Raw genomic sequence first — 13,081 nt, forward strand, 5'->3', positions numbered from 1 at the left:
CCAGAGTGATGAGGCTTTTGATGTTGGTGGGCATCTCCTGGGTAGATGGTTCCAGTGGCCCATGAGGCCATGATGGTAATGGGCCAGCAGTGTTTCTGCATTCTAGCCGCACTCTGCAGTGAGTGTTGTGAATTCCACAGTGTAATTCAGCCTTGAGCGTGAGCCTTGATGAAGGTGAAGCATCTGATTACTTCCTGGATGATTGAAAACCTGGCAGATCTCAGCTGTGAAATCCTCATATCTGTTGCAAACGGGAATCTTATTGTCCCAGTTAGTGGCAGCCCAGGTCAGAGCTTACCCTGTCAAGAGAGAGATGAAGAAGGCAATCTTGGATTGATCTGTAAAATATGAGCTGGATGGAAGTCAGAGTGCAAGGTGTACTGGGACAGGAAGATGCGGCATCAAGTTGGGGATCCGTCGAAGCACTCGGGTACCAGAATCCTGATCTCTGAAGGAGGAAGCTGACCGATGTGGGTTTGCTGTATCAAGATGGAGAGTTGGTTGAGAGTGGCAAGCAGATGGTCAGTGGTTTCCTTCTGCTTCTGGATTATTTGATCATGGAGACAAACAGTTTCCTTTAGGCAAGTAAGCTCTGCTGGGTCAATCACTGGTTCACTCATCCTGTCTAGAAATGTAGAGGAGGCTTGACCCAAAAGCAGAGCGGCAGAGACAATTTACCGGTGAGTGGTCACTTTAATATTAAACTGCAAAATTATAAGCCCTAAAGGGCCACAAAAAAAAAGAGAGAACAGGTACTAAACACCACAGACAACAAGATAGCTGAAAGCCAGGAGCAACTGATTGAGGCTAGCTGATTCGTATTAGTGAGCAAGGACTGTAGATGAGTGCTGGGTTTAAATAGGCTGCCTGTGTTGAGTTAGAAATGAGTGGCAGGTGACTCCTTTCTTTATTTTTAAATCTTTTTATTGTTATATTATACAGAAAAAATAACATGAGAACATTGAAGTAACAACACTCACAATGTCTCAAAAAAGACATTATCTTAAAGATTGAAAAAATATTTTGTGATAACAAAAAAAACCTACTAAGCAGACAAGTGAGAAAAAAAAGAACCCATTAGGTGTACAACCCCGGAGTCATGCGTCATACAAAAAGCTTCTAAAAATAAACATCAAACTGTCAGCAAGAAAAGAAAGTATACTAAAAAATTTACAATTAGATCATGGAAAAATTATATCAATTAGCTCAAATGATAATAACGAGCAAATGAGCCCCATCTTTTCTCAAAATCAAATAAAGGTTCAAAGGTTCGACTTCAAATTTTCTCCAAACTAAGACATAGCATCACTTGAGAGAACCATTGTGACAAAATGGGAGCTGATGTATCCTTCCACTTCAACAAAATGGCCCTCCTAGCTATCAATGTAACAAATGCAATAACATGTTAGTCAGACACAGAAATACCATGAATATTTTGAGGAATTATTCCAAAAAATAATTTTGGAAATAATAGTTAATTAATAGTTAATTTATTAGGTTGTAGATTAATTTTAAGTGCTTTAGAAATTGTTGAAAAAACTGACTTTCAAAACTGTTCCAATATAGAACAAGACCAAAACATATGTGTCAGTGTAGCTATCTCAGTTTTACATCTATCACAATGACTATCAACATTAGAAAAGATTTTAGAAAGTCTCTCCTTCGTCAAATGATAATGATGTACAATTCTAAATTGAATCAATGAATGGCTAGCACAAATTGAAGAAGAGTTAACCAACTTCAAAATCTTCACCCAATCCTCCGTCATAAAAGTCAAATTAGCTTCCTTTTCCTATTCCCGTTTAATCTTAGATAAAGGACGCTTATCCCATTGTAATAATAAATTATAAATTCTTCCAATAGAACACTTGATTGAAGGATTCATACTAATAATAGTATCTAACAGGTCAGCCTCCAATACGTAAGGAAAGTTACTTAAATATTTTTGTAAAAAATGTCTAACTTGAAGGTATTGCAGAAAGTGTGAGTATGAAAGAGAATATTTATCAATTAATTGCTCAAAAGACATCAATCTATCTTCTTTAAATAAATCCAAAGAAGTATTAATACCTTTATTTTTCCAAAGTAAAAAAATTGGATCACTCAAAGAAGGCTTAAAAAAGTAATTTCGATAAATTAAACTACAAAGTTTAAATTTTTTAAGATTAAAAAATTGCGGAACTGGAGCCAAATTTGTAAAGAATACTTAATCACAGGATATAGGTTTAAATTAACAACTTTAACTAATTGCATTGGTAAAGCAGCTCCCAATAACGAGGTTAAATAAAACTGTTTTACATCTTTCAGTTCCAGGTCTACCCAAATTGGTCAATCACTCTTATCAATCCAGTATAACCAAAAAGACATGTATTGCACATTAACAGCCCAATAATACATTCTTAGATTAGGCAAAGCAAGACCTCCATCATTTTTCAAATTTTGTAAGTGACATTTACTAATTCCTGGTCTTTTATTATTCCAAATAAAAGATAAAATAATAGAATCAATCCGATCAAAAAACTTCCTAGTCAAAAAAAACAGGAATATTCTGAAATAAATATAAAAATTTTGGTAAAATCATCATTTTAACTATATGAATATGACCAACATGTGAAAATGTAAGTGGACTCTATCTACTAAATAAATACTTCATAGAGTCTACTGAAGGAACAAAATTGGCTTTATAAAGATCCTTATATTTTTTAGTAATTATAATACCTAAATATCTAAAAGAGTCTGTGACTTTAAAAGGAGTATTATCATATATAGAGACAGAATCATTTAAAGGAAACAATTCACTTTTACTAACATTTATTTTATATCCTGAAAAACTTCCAAATTCATTAAATAATTTTAGCAAGGCAGGAATAGATTCGTCAGGGTTAGATTTATAAACCGATAAATCATCAGCATAAAGAGAGATCTTATGCATGGTCTCATTCACAAAAATCCCATGGATATTTTTAGCCTCATGAAGAGCAAGGGGTTCTGATATTAAATTAAACAACAAAGAACTTAATGGACAACCTTGCCTTGTCCCCCGTGAAAGCTGAAAAAAAAAGGAGACCTACAATGTTAGTGACAACAGTAGCAATAGGGGCTTTATGATATCATTTTAATCCAATTATTAAGATTAGCACCAAAGCCAAATTTCTCTGAATCATTGGATAAATATTTCCATTCGACTCAATCGAATGCTTTTTCAGCATCCAAAGATACAACACATTGTGGAGTTTTAAAAGAGGACAAATATATAATGTTAAATAGTCTCCGAACATTTGAAAAAGAATAAAGACCCTTTATTGTTGATCTTTAAAAATAATTTTACCCCAAATATTCTCCAAACCGATTGGCCATTATCTTTGACAGAATCTTAGCGTCGACATTCAGTAATGAAATAGGTCTATATGAAGCACAGTCAGTGGGATCTTTATCTTTTTTAAGAATTAAAGAAATAGAAGCCTCATAAAAAGTAGAGGGTAAGTCACTTTTCACAAAAGAATCCTTAAACATTTCCAACATATACAGAGAAAGCAACTTTCCAAATTTTTTGTAAAATTCTACAGGATAGCCATCAAGTCCTGGGGACTTACCAGATTGCATTGAAAAAATAGCTTTATGAATTTTGGCTTCAGTGATTTGAGCATCAAGAGTTTTTTGATCCTCAGCCGAGATTTTAGGAAAAACAATCTTTCGTAAAAAAGCATTCATTTCAGAGGAATCTAACGGACATTGAGATTTATAAATTTCAGCACAAAAAAATTTGAAAAATCTTATTAATTTCTTCATATTCCTGAGCCAAGGTACCATCTTTCCTATGAATTTTCATGATTTTGGCTGCAGCCATTTTTAATTGAGATGCGAGCAGTTTACTGTATTATTTTTATCTGCAAACATATAAAATTGGCTCTTTAATTTAAGCAAATATCCTTCAATGGGATGAGTTAATTACAGGTTATATTGTGATTGAAGTTCCACCCTTTGTTTAATTAAATCAGTATTGGGGGAAATTGCATAGATATTATCTAAATCTTTAATTTGTTTTGAAATTCTATCTAATTCTGCTTTAGTCTGTTCTTTAAGTTTAGCTGAATAAGAAATAATTTGACCACGTAAAATGCTTTATATGTATCCCATATAATTAATTTAGACATACCCCTTATATCATTAAAAAGAAAAAAATCTTTTATCTGGTTTTCAATGAAACTGACAAAGTCAGAGTTTTGCAATAATGTCTGAGACATGCGCCAAGGTGGGCAGACAAGAATGACATCATCAAGTTCAGAAGACAAACTCAGAAGCGCATGATCATATATAGCAATAGCATCATATTCGCAAGTTTTAACACTAGGCAAGAAGCGGGGATCGATTACAATATAATCGATCCTCGAATATGTTTTATAAACATGTGAGAAGAAAGAATATTCTCTATTATCGTGATGAAGATACCTCCACAAATTAATCAACCCAAAATCAATCAAAAAGGAAATAATAAATGATGCGGATCGATTTGGAAGTCGTTGATTGGTTGAGCTCTTATCAATCGTAGGATTTAAGCAGCAGTTAAAATCCCCGCCCGTTATCAGCATATATTCATGTAAATCAGGCAGTAAGGCAAATACCTTTTTTAAGAAAAAGGATCATCTAAGTTAGGACCATACAAATTAACCAAAACAACTTTTCTGTTACAGGTCGTCTCTTTAACAATTAAAAATCTACCATTAGAATCTGATTCAATATCCTCTTGAATAAATATATTAGGTTTAATAAAAATAGACACACCTCTTGTTTTACTCTGAGAAGTAGAGTGGAATTGCAAACCATTCCACCATCCAAAAAATCTATTTTGATCTCCCGCCCTGATATGTGCCTCTTGAGCAAAAATTATATCAGGTTGGAATCGATTAATAATTTTAAAAGTCTTTTTTCATTTAATAGGATGATTCCAACCACGTACCTTCCAACTTATTATATTAATCCGTTTAAATACCATACTATAATTTTATTCTACTTTATACATGCGCAGGGCACATACCAATATGGGATAATCAAAAACGGCTGTGATGAAGAATACAACCACATAAAAAACACGCATGCATCGGAACCACCTAATGGGAAAAAACTCCTAACTCTAAACCCACCCACCCACACCCGGAAGCCTGAAAAAGGAAAGCAATCTACAATAGAGTTCAAAGCTACTGACCTCTCTGTCTGTGTTTTCTTTCCCTCCGCCCCGTTAGTAAAAAAGTAGAGTGACCTTGTAAAAAAAAACAATAAAGTCTCAGCAAAAAAAGGTATTTACATTCCATCAACTAATAAACAAGAAAGAACCAAAATAATGTTATCTCTTAGAGAGAAAAACCAGGGCCATCTTTAAGTTTAATATTAATACCCTAAAAAAGCTTTAAATTCAATTATAAAATGTTATAATAAAACAGAAAAAATATATAAAAATCCCTATTAGTAGGAAAAAAACTACCAATTAGCTGATTAAAAAAAGAAACAAACAAGTATTAATTTAAAGGAACAAATCCCCTTATCTTCTTCTCTCAGCTGAATGTTCAGATGATCATTTAGACAGTCATACTTGAGCCATAAATCTTTCCAAAGGAAAACCAACAATATGCAATAATGAACAACTCTCCTTGTCTTCTTTAATCGGTCTCTCAATGAAATATACAAATGATCTTCATAAATATTCTTTCCAAAATGCGAATAATATACAGATAGCCAAACAGCCTTTCAGATAGTTCATTCAGCAGCGCATCAGTAACAGCGGCGGGGAAAGCCTGAACAAAGTCCAGTGCAGCTTTTGGATCAAAAAAAGTACGAGGAGGAGAATTCGCAGGAAAAACTTTAATTCTTGTCGGATACCTCAAAGAGGGAAAGAGTTTTTTTTATCATATGCTTGTTTCATTACCAGGGCAAATTTTGACCTTTGTTCCATTATCTCTCTTGGATAATCTTCGTAAAAGTGGAGCTCAGATTCCATATAACTAAAAACCCTCTGTTTTCTTGCCTGTCGCATTATTTGATCTTTAATTTTAAAGTGATGAAAGCAAACCAGAACAGATCTTGGTTTAATAGAATCCTTCAATTTCGAGATAAACGCCCTGTGCGCCTTTTCTATAGCAGGCGGCTTTGACAGAACGGTAGGAAATAAAGTGTAGAAAAGCTTACCAAAGTAAGCAGTTAAATCTCCATCTTCAGCTCCTTCTTGCAGCCCAACAATTCGTGTATTCTTTCGTCGAGACCTAGTTTCCAGGTCTATAATCTTATTTTGATATATTTCAAAACAAGTTGTAGCTTCAGACAACTTTTGCTTAGTTATCTTCAATTCCTCTTCATGTGTAATAATTTGAGTTTCCAGGTCTTTAAGTTTTCCCAGAAATGACTTCATTTCATTACTATTCTTTTCCAGTTGGTCTTTAATTGGCCCATTCTCATCCTTAATTGAATTCAGTGTCCCAACGATACCTTCAGCCCACGATGGCATTTCATCAGATCTTCCTTTTGCACCTTTCCTTTCCCATTACCTTTATCACTAGGTTCAGGTAAATTCTTCCCACTTCTCGTAGACATAGACATATTGTTCCCCCTCAAGAATCAGCAAGTAAAAAATTTAAATTCAAAGTTTAAACTAGGGGGAGAGAAAGAAAACTAAGAGCAGCGCAAAAATACTGCTACTCCGTTTGCAGACAGGGGCGGTCCTCTAATGGCAGGTGGCTCCTGTTAGCTGGATGGAGACTGGGAGGAGCCTGCATGTGCAGCCCTGACTCTAGAGCATTGAAACAAAATCATATTGTAAATAAGAGGAGTGAATTGGCAAAGGTAGACACTTAAAGGGAAAGGACTAAATAATAGTGCATAATGAGTCAGAAAGGGGAGAAAGGTCACAGAATAAAGGTAAAAAGTCCAACAAAAAGGCTTTCTATCTGAATACATAAAGGATTAATAATGTTGAGGGGCATAAATAGAGATAAATGGATTGGATCTAACTGTTTTACAGAAATTCTGTATAGCGTGACCAAGGCCAAGTAAGGGAACAGAATGTTCATGCTCACAAGTGGTTATGCACTGAGAAGGCAGGCAGAATTACAATGAGTGGGGTATGTGCCAGTGGAAGGAGTGTGGTGTGGTAGCCATGATAATCAAAGATGACATCAGTACAGCATTAAGAAAAGACCTTGGCTCAGAACATCAGAATGTAGAATCAGGTCAGAGAGGTACAAGAGACTGCAGATGATGAAATCTGGAGCAAAATAATAATTAAAAACTTTATGGTGGAAGTCAGTGGTCAAGCAACATCTGCAGAGGCAAAAGGATAGTCGATGTTTTGGTTGGAAACACTGACTTGTGAAGGTGAATGTAGAATCAATGTGGCCGAAACATTAAACACATATTTTGCAGGTATTCTCCGTAGAGGCAAAAGTATGCAAAAACCTTACATAACTAAAGGGTAAAAGAGAATGACGACCTTAAAACAATATCTGGGTAATTTATGGGATGGGATTATCAGCGAACAAATCTCTTGATAGGCAGCTGCAGAGGTAAAGAGTGCATGACTGTATCTTCCAATGTTCCATAGACGCTGTGATCATCTCAGCAGAGTTTTAGGTAACAGATGTCAAGATTCAAGATTGTTTATTGTCATTCTTCAGTACTTGAGTTGTAAAGGAGAATGAAATAGATTGTTACTCTGGATCCAATGCAGCATAAAAAAGACACAGTAAGCATAAAGAACACAATAACAAAACAAACTAAATACAATAAATATAAATATAAAAGCAATCTTATCAGAAGCAATGTATAAGTAACTCTTACATACACAGATTGATGGTACATACATAAAGTGATGCTGGTTGATGTGCTTGTAGTGGTGGTAGGGATGGGATGGGTTAATAGATGTAGCAGTAAAGTAGTAAAAGGGAAGACAGAACCATAAACTAGCTAGCAAGGCACCAGGTTTAGGAAAAATTGTGTATTCTATGTTAAGGACATGGTGATAGACAACTACAAAAATCACATTGTTACAAAGCAGGGCAAATATGTGAGGGTCTTCAGAACTGGGAACAATATGTTAGCATGGATAGAAAATTCATTAAATGATCAAAAGCAAGAAGTAGAAATGTGTGGATCATTTTCAAGCCAGACTGCCACAAATATGGTGCTACGTAGATCAATATTAAACCCTTATATCTATATTCAAGATTTAGAAAACAATGAAACATATCCAGATTAGTCAGGGAAGTGATATGTGAGGAAGATATAAAGAGATTACAAAGCAACATAGCAACATAGTAGGAAAACTGAATAATCCATATTAAGGACATGTTGTTACACAATCTTGAAAGGCAGGGCAGGTTGAACAAGTGGGCAAGAAGATGATTGATGGAATACAAGTGTCAGAAATTCTGAGGCTATTCACTTCCATGAGGTGAATGAGAAAGCACTATATTTTATTTTAAATAGTGAAAATCTGTTACATATTCAGGCACTGAGAAAATTGAATGTGCTTGTTTATAAAATGTACGAAGTCAACAGGAAGGTAGATGTTAGTTTTACAGCAAAGTTTGGAATACTGAGGAAAAAAGTCTGACACAAGGGTAAATAGATTTAGTGAGCCTGCGCTTGTTTGGTTTCTGTACCAAAGAAAGATGTGCTCCTTTAGGATGCACTACAATTTAAATTTACTAGCTTGATTCCATGAATATGGGATTGACCTCTGAGAAGACATTAAAGAAGAAAGGTATGTTGTGATTGCCTGTTCCTGCTTTTATTTCTATTGCTTACATTCTTAATGTCTTGAACATCTAGTAGAATTCACCTTCATAATTTTTGCAAACCTAAACAAGGTCCCAAACCATTACTGCATTTGTGAACCATCTTTAATTGCCCCCAAGAAGATGGCGGTGAGCTACCTCTCAAACTACCATATGCTATTGTATTTGACTACTGAAAACAAAAGAATGATTTCAGTTTGTACCTAGGCCTGTAGGCTTACGACTTCATCTTATTTTTTAAAAATCCAAGAAAAGGCAGAAAATTACAGCTTCTGATCAATTTAACTGCACATTTGCTCTGAATATCTTCAAGTGGCCCCTTGACCAACCAGTACTTATTTTAAAAACCTTGTTTGCACTAAAGCTTAATTCACACATGTTAAAGATTTGTGCCTGATTCACTGCAAAATTGCTGTCTTAAAGCACTGCAGCCTTACTGTGATTATTAAGTTTTGAATAAATGGTTCAACTTCCTATTGTTGAATTAAAGCTTGTTGGAAAGCAATGTGATTTGAATCAAGCAGAGAAAAGAAAAGCCCAAGTGCTGTGTGACTGAATTAGTTGCAGATCAGCTTGGTTTGGGATAAATATAATCAGATGCAAACAGGGTGAAAGGTTTAGTAACATTTCAAATTTAACTTTTGAGGTTTTCCTTCCTTCTAGGCATATGATAAAAGAAAGAGGGAATTCCAAACAGATCTTTTTCGTGAATCCAAAAGGAGTGTAGCAAATATACCCATGAATGCAATAGGAGCAAATAGTCCTTTCTGATTTCTGTCTTTAAATTGGTCATAAATTGTAGCAACAATGCAATTTTCAAATTGTACTTGAAAGCATTTAGAGGTTGTGTTCCTACATCTTCTCTGTAACACGGCAGACTTCATGCAGTACAACTAGTCATCTCCTGAGACTAGTATTTATTTAAGAATTACATTTATTACTGCTGTAATTCCACCCTTGATCAAATTATGCAACAAAATAATTTTGGCTATTTTCATGAGACCATGTCTGTGGATTTCAACTGCAATATTTACCGACTGCTTATTACTCACAAATAGAAGAAATGTAAACAGGATTCATAAGATACTTACAGTTGCTTTTCATATCTTGAGATTCATTCGTGGAAATACATCTTTCATTCATGTTAATTAAGTGTTTGTATTTCAAAGTCATTGTGTGTGTTTTCAAAATTCAGATCCATTTAGGTCAATGGAACTAAATTTCAGAAGCAGAGTGAAATACACAGCCACTGTGATGCATACATATTTAAAGGATTTGTTTTTTTTCCATCCAAAGAATAACCTTAAGAATAAAGTCACTATTTTTTGTCCACAAATATAGCTTCCAACTTGTGGAATGGAAGGTCCATAATAGAGAAATGATCAGTTAATGTGATATTAATGGTAGTTGAGATACAAGTGTTAGCCAAATACTGGCAAAATTCCTCTGCTTTATTTTGAACTAGTGTCATGGGACATTTCACATACAGCTGATGTGTCTTATCAGAAAGCAACACTTCCAACATGAGCGAGACTAGTATTCCCAGAGTCCTGTACCGTGGATTATGAATGTAAGATTTCTGAAAATATCTGGTGTGAAAAGAGAAATAAAATCTTGCTCTTTGTAACAGCCTTCAGTCTTAGGTCATCTTAAAGCACAACAAATAATAAAATTCTTTGGAAGTATGATCACTGTTGTAACGTAGGAAGCATAGCAGCTTATATGGACATAATGCATAACTGATCAGCTATATTGTTTTAGTTAATCTAGCTGTAGAATAAATATTCTTCCATAGCAGGTATAATTTATTCAAAATTGTGGATATTTAACACCTACTTGACAAGGCACAATCCCACATCTGACAGAAGTAACAGTGCCTCTGACAGAATACACTTATCTTTGCAGTAAAGCTTAAGACTGGGAATGGAACCAACAAACGATCGATTCAAAAGCAAGTGAGATTACTAAGCGAGGCATGGATGAGACTATTTAACTTTCTATGAACTGTCTTCAATCTTGAGGTTCAGGAAATTCCACAAAAAAAACAATCATCATTAATAAGCATTTTATTCAGCAAACGCATAAACTATCTGATTAAATTCAGCATTAAATCCACTATGCAGAAGTATTTAAAATGTTTCCATTTAAGAATGTAACATTCAACATGTATGAGCCAGCTCAATGAAATATTTCACAGTACATTATTTGCATTGACAGAGGTGTAAATAAGTTGGCAGTAACATATTTTTATTCACCAAACAAAACAATGTGTGTACAAAGAATGTTTGAGAAATGACAATAATGAGATTCAGATGGCAAGAGTAATATTGCAATAACAATTCTAACAAAAGAGGGGGAAAGGAAGTTCTAAACTGAAGCACAAGAGAGCAAATGTAACATTTCTGACATCAGTCACATTCTCCATTACCCCATGAAAAATATGTGATTAAAATTTCAAATATATGACCCATCTGGAATCTACTTTTTCCCAATGTCTAAATGTTGCATGTTGGTCGGTGGGGTGGGGGGGTCAGATGTAATTTCAAAGTGTTAAATGCTTAATTTAGAGCTCCTAACAAAATTCCATATTCCGATTCAATGAAAATATAGAGGACTAAATTGTGTTGCCTTGTGAAACAGGGATGGAAATTGTAATGTAGGATTACTCTAGATCCATAGCTTCTAATTCACTTGTACAACAGTTACAAGCAGCCAGTGATAACTGTTCTGTGCTTTGACCTGTTGTCTTTACAGGAGATCCAATTTCCCAAAAGGTTAGCAGTAGTTAAAGTTAATTTGCATTTTAAACCAACCTGTGCCTCTTCGGGACATGCAGATGGGGTAGAAGGAATAGCTGTGAAGTCAATACTGGATAGAGGATAAGGTTAAAGGTAAATTCTGTTGTAGACAACTCAGATGTGGAATTTTTTGGATATACTACTGAAGAAAACTCACAGGCATATATGATAAAAATGCTCATTGAAAGATCTGCTGGAAAACCTGTATGTAGTGACAAGAGAAATAAATAGTAACAGGTGAAGGCCATGTAGCCTTTCAGATCTGCTCCACCATGAAGTAAAGGCATGCCTTATCTTACATTTAATCTTGAATCTTATCATTTGAGCCAGATTGACAGCAATAATTTTACACAGAACATTGCATACATGTTGAAGTGTTTCCTTTACAGCACGGAATCACAGCATTATAAGATTGTACTGTACCATTCAACACAGTTTATCCACATGTACTAGTGGGCATCCCTCCATATTAACCCCATCACTCAGTAATTTCTTGAATACTGTCAGCAAATCAGTCTCAATCACCCTCTCAGGCAGTGCATTCCAGCTGCTTACCACTGGGTCAAGAAGGTCCCCCCCATATTCACTCTGAATCTCTTTCCTCTTACCCTCAATCTATGTTCTCTATTGTATAGACCTTTGACATAGGGAAAAAAAAAATCCTGCAGTCTCCTTGACTATATCCTTCAATTTTATATACACTTAATCAGATCTCCTCTTAACCTTCTCCTCTCCAGGGAAGAGAAAACCCAGCCTCTCCATTCTCTCCTCATAATTGAATAGCTCCAGCTCAGGGAACATGCTAGTGAATCTCCCCCACACCCTCTCCAGTTTTATCACGTCCTTCCTTGCTGAACAGAAATGAAACAGTGCTCCACTTGAGCTGTGACCAAGGTTTGATAAAATTTAGAACAACCTCCCTATTTCTGCCCCAAATAGTGAAGGTCAGTATCCTGTATGCTTTCTGAATCATGTTGTTTACCCTCAGTATATTGCTATTTTCAAGGATCTATGGATTTGTACTTTGACATCTCTCTGTTTCTCAGTAATCCTGAAGAGCTTACAATTCATTGCATATGTCCTGGCCTCATAGGCATTTCCAAAATGTCCAATTTCTTATTTGTCTAGGTTAAAATACATCTGCAATTTTTCATCCCATTTCACTAAAACATTGATATCTCATTGCAGCTCAAGACTGTATTAATTCTGCCAATATTTGAGTCATCTGCAAATGATTATGCATCCCAAATCTACATCCAAGCCATTCATGTATATTACAAACAGCAAGAATCTCAGCACCGACTCTTGTAGGACACCACTAATCACAGGCAGCTCAGTCACAAAATCAACCCTCTGTTTCCTATTGACAACCTAGTTTTGGATCCAGCAGATCAACTTGACCTGGATCCCTGAGCACCTAACTGCTTCAAAAGGGCATAAATCATACTGGTATCCAAGAAGAGTAGGGTGAACTGCCTCATTGCCTATTGCTCAGATGCA

At 35.2% G+C, this 13,081-nt stretch overlaps 1 long non-coding RNA gene across 1 annotated transcript in view; it reads right to left on the reverse strand.

Moving 5' to 3' along the window:
* LOC134344811 (uncharacterized) overlaps positions 1–10,063 on the reverse strand; it is a 45,509-nt gene extending 35,446 nt beyond the window's left edge. The window contains exons 1-2 of the long non-coding RNA XR_010017529.1: positions 9,875–10,063; positions 5,204–5,257 (exon numbers count right to left, since the gene is read on the reverse strand). This is a non-coding gene — a long non-coding RNA (uncharacterized LOC134344811). The remainder of the gene's footprint in view (positions 1–5,203; positions 5,258–9,874) is intronic.
* Positions 10,064–13,081: the final 3,018 nt, after the last annotated feature.

This window comes from Mobula hypostoma, chromosome 4 (assembly GCF_963921235.1).
Source record: "Mobula hypostoma chromosome 4, sMobHyp1.1, whole genome shotgun sequence".
In the NCBI taxonomy this organism is placed as follows: domain Eukaryota; kingdom Metazoa; phylum Chordata; class Chondrichthyes; order Myliobatiformes; family Myliobatidae; genus Mobula; species Mobula hypostoma.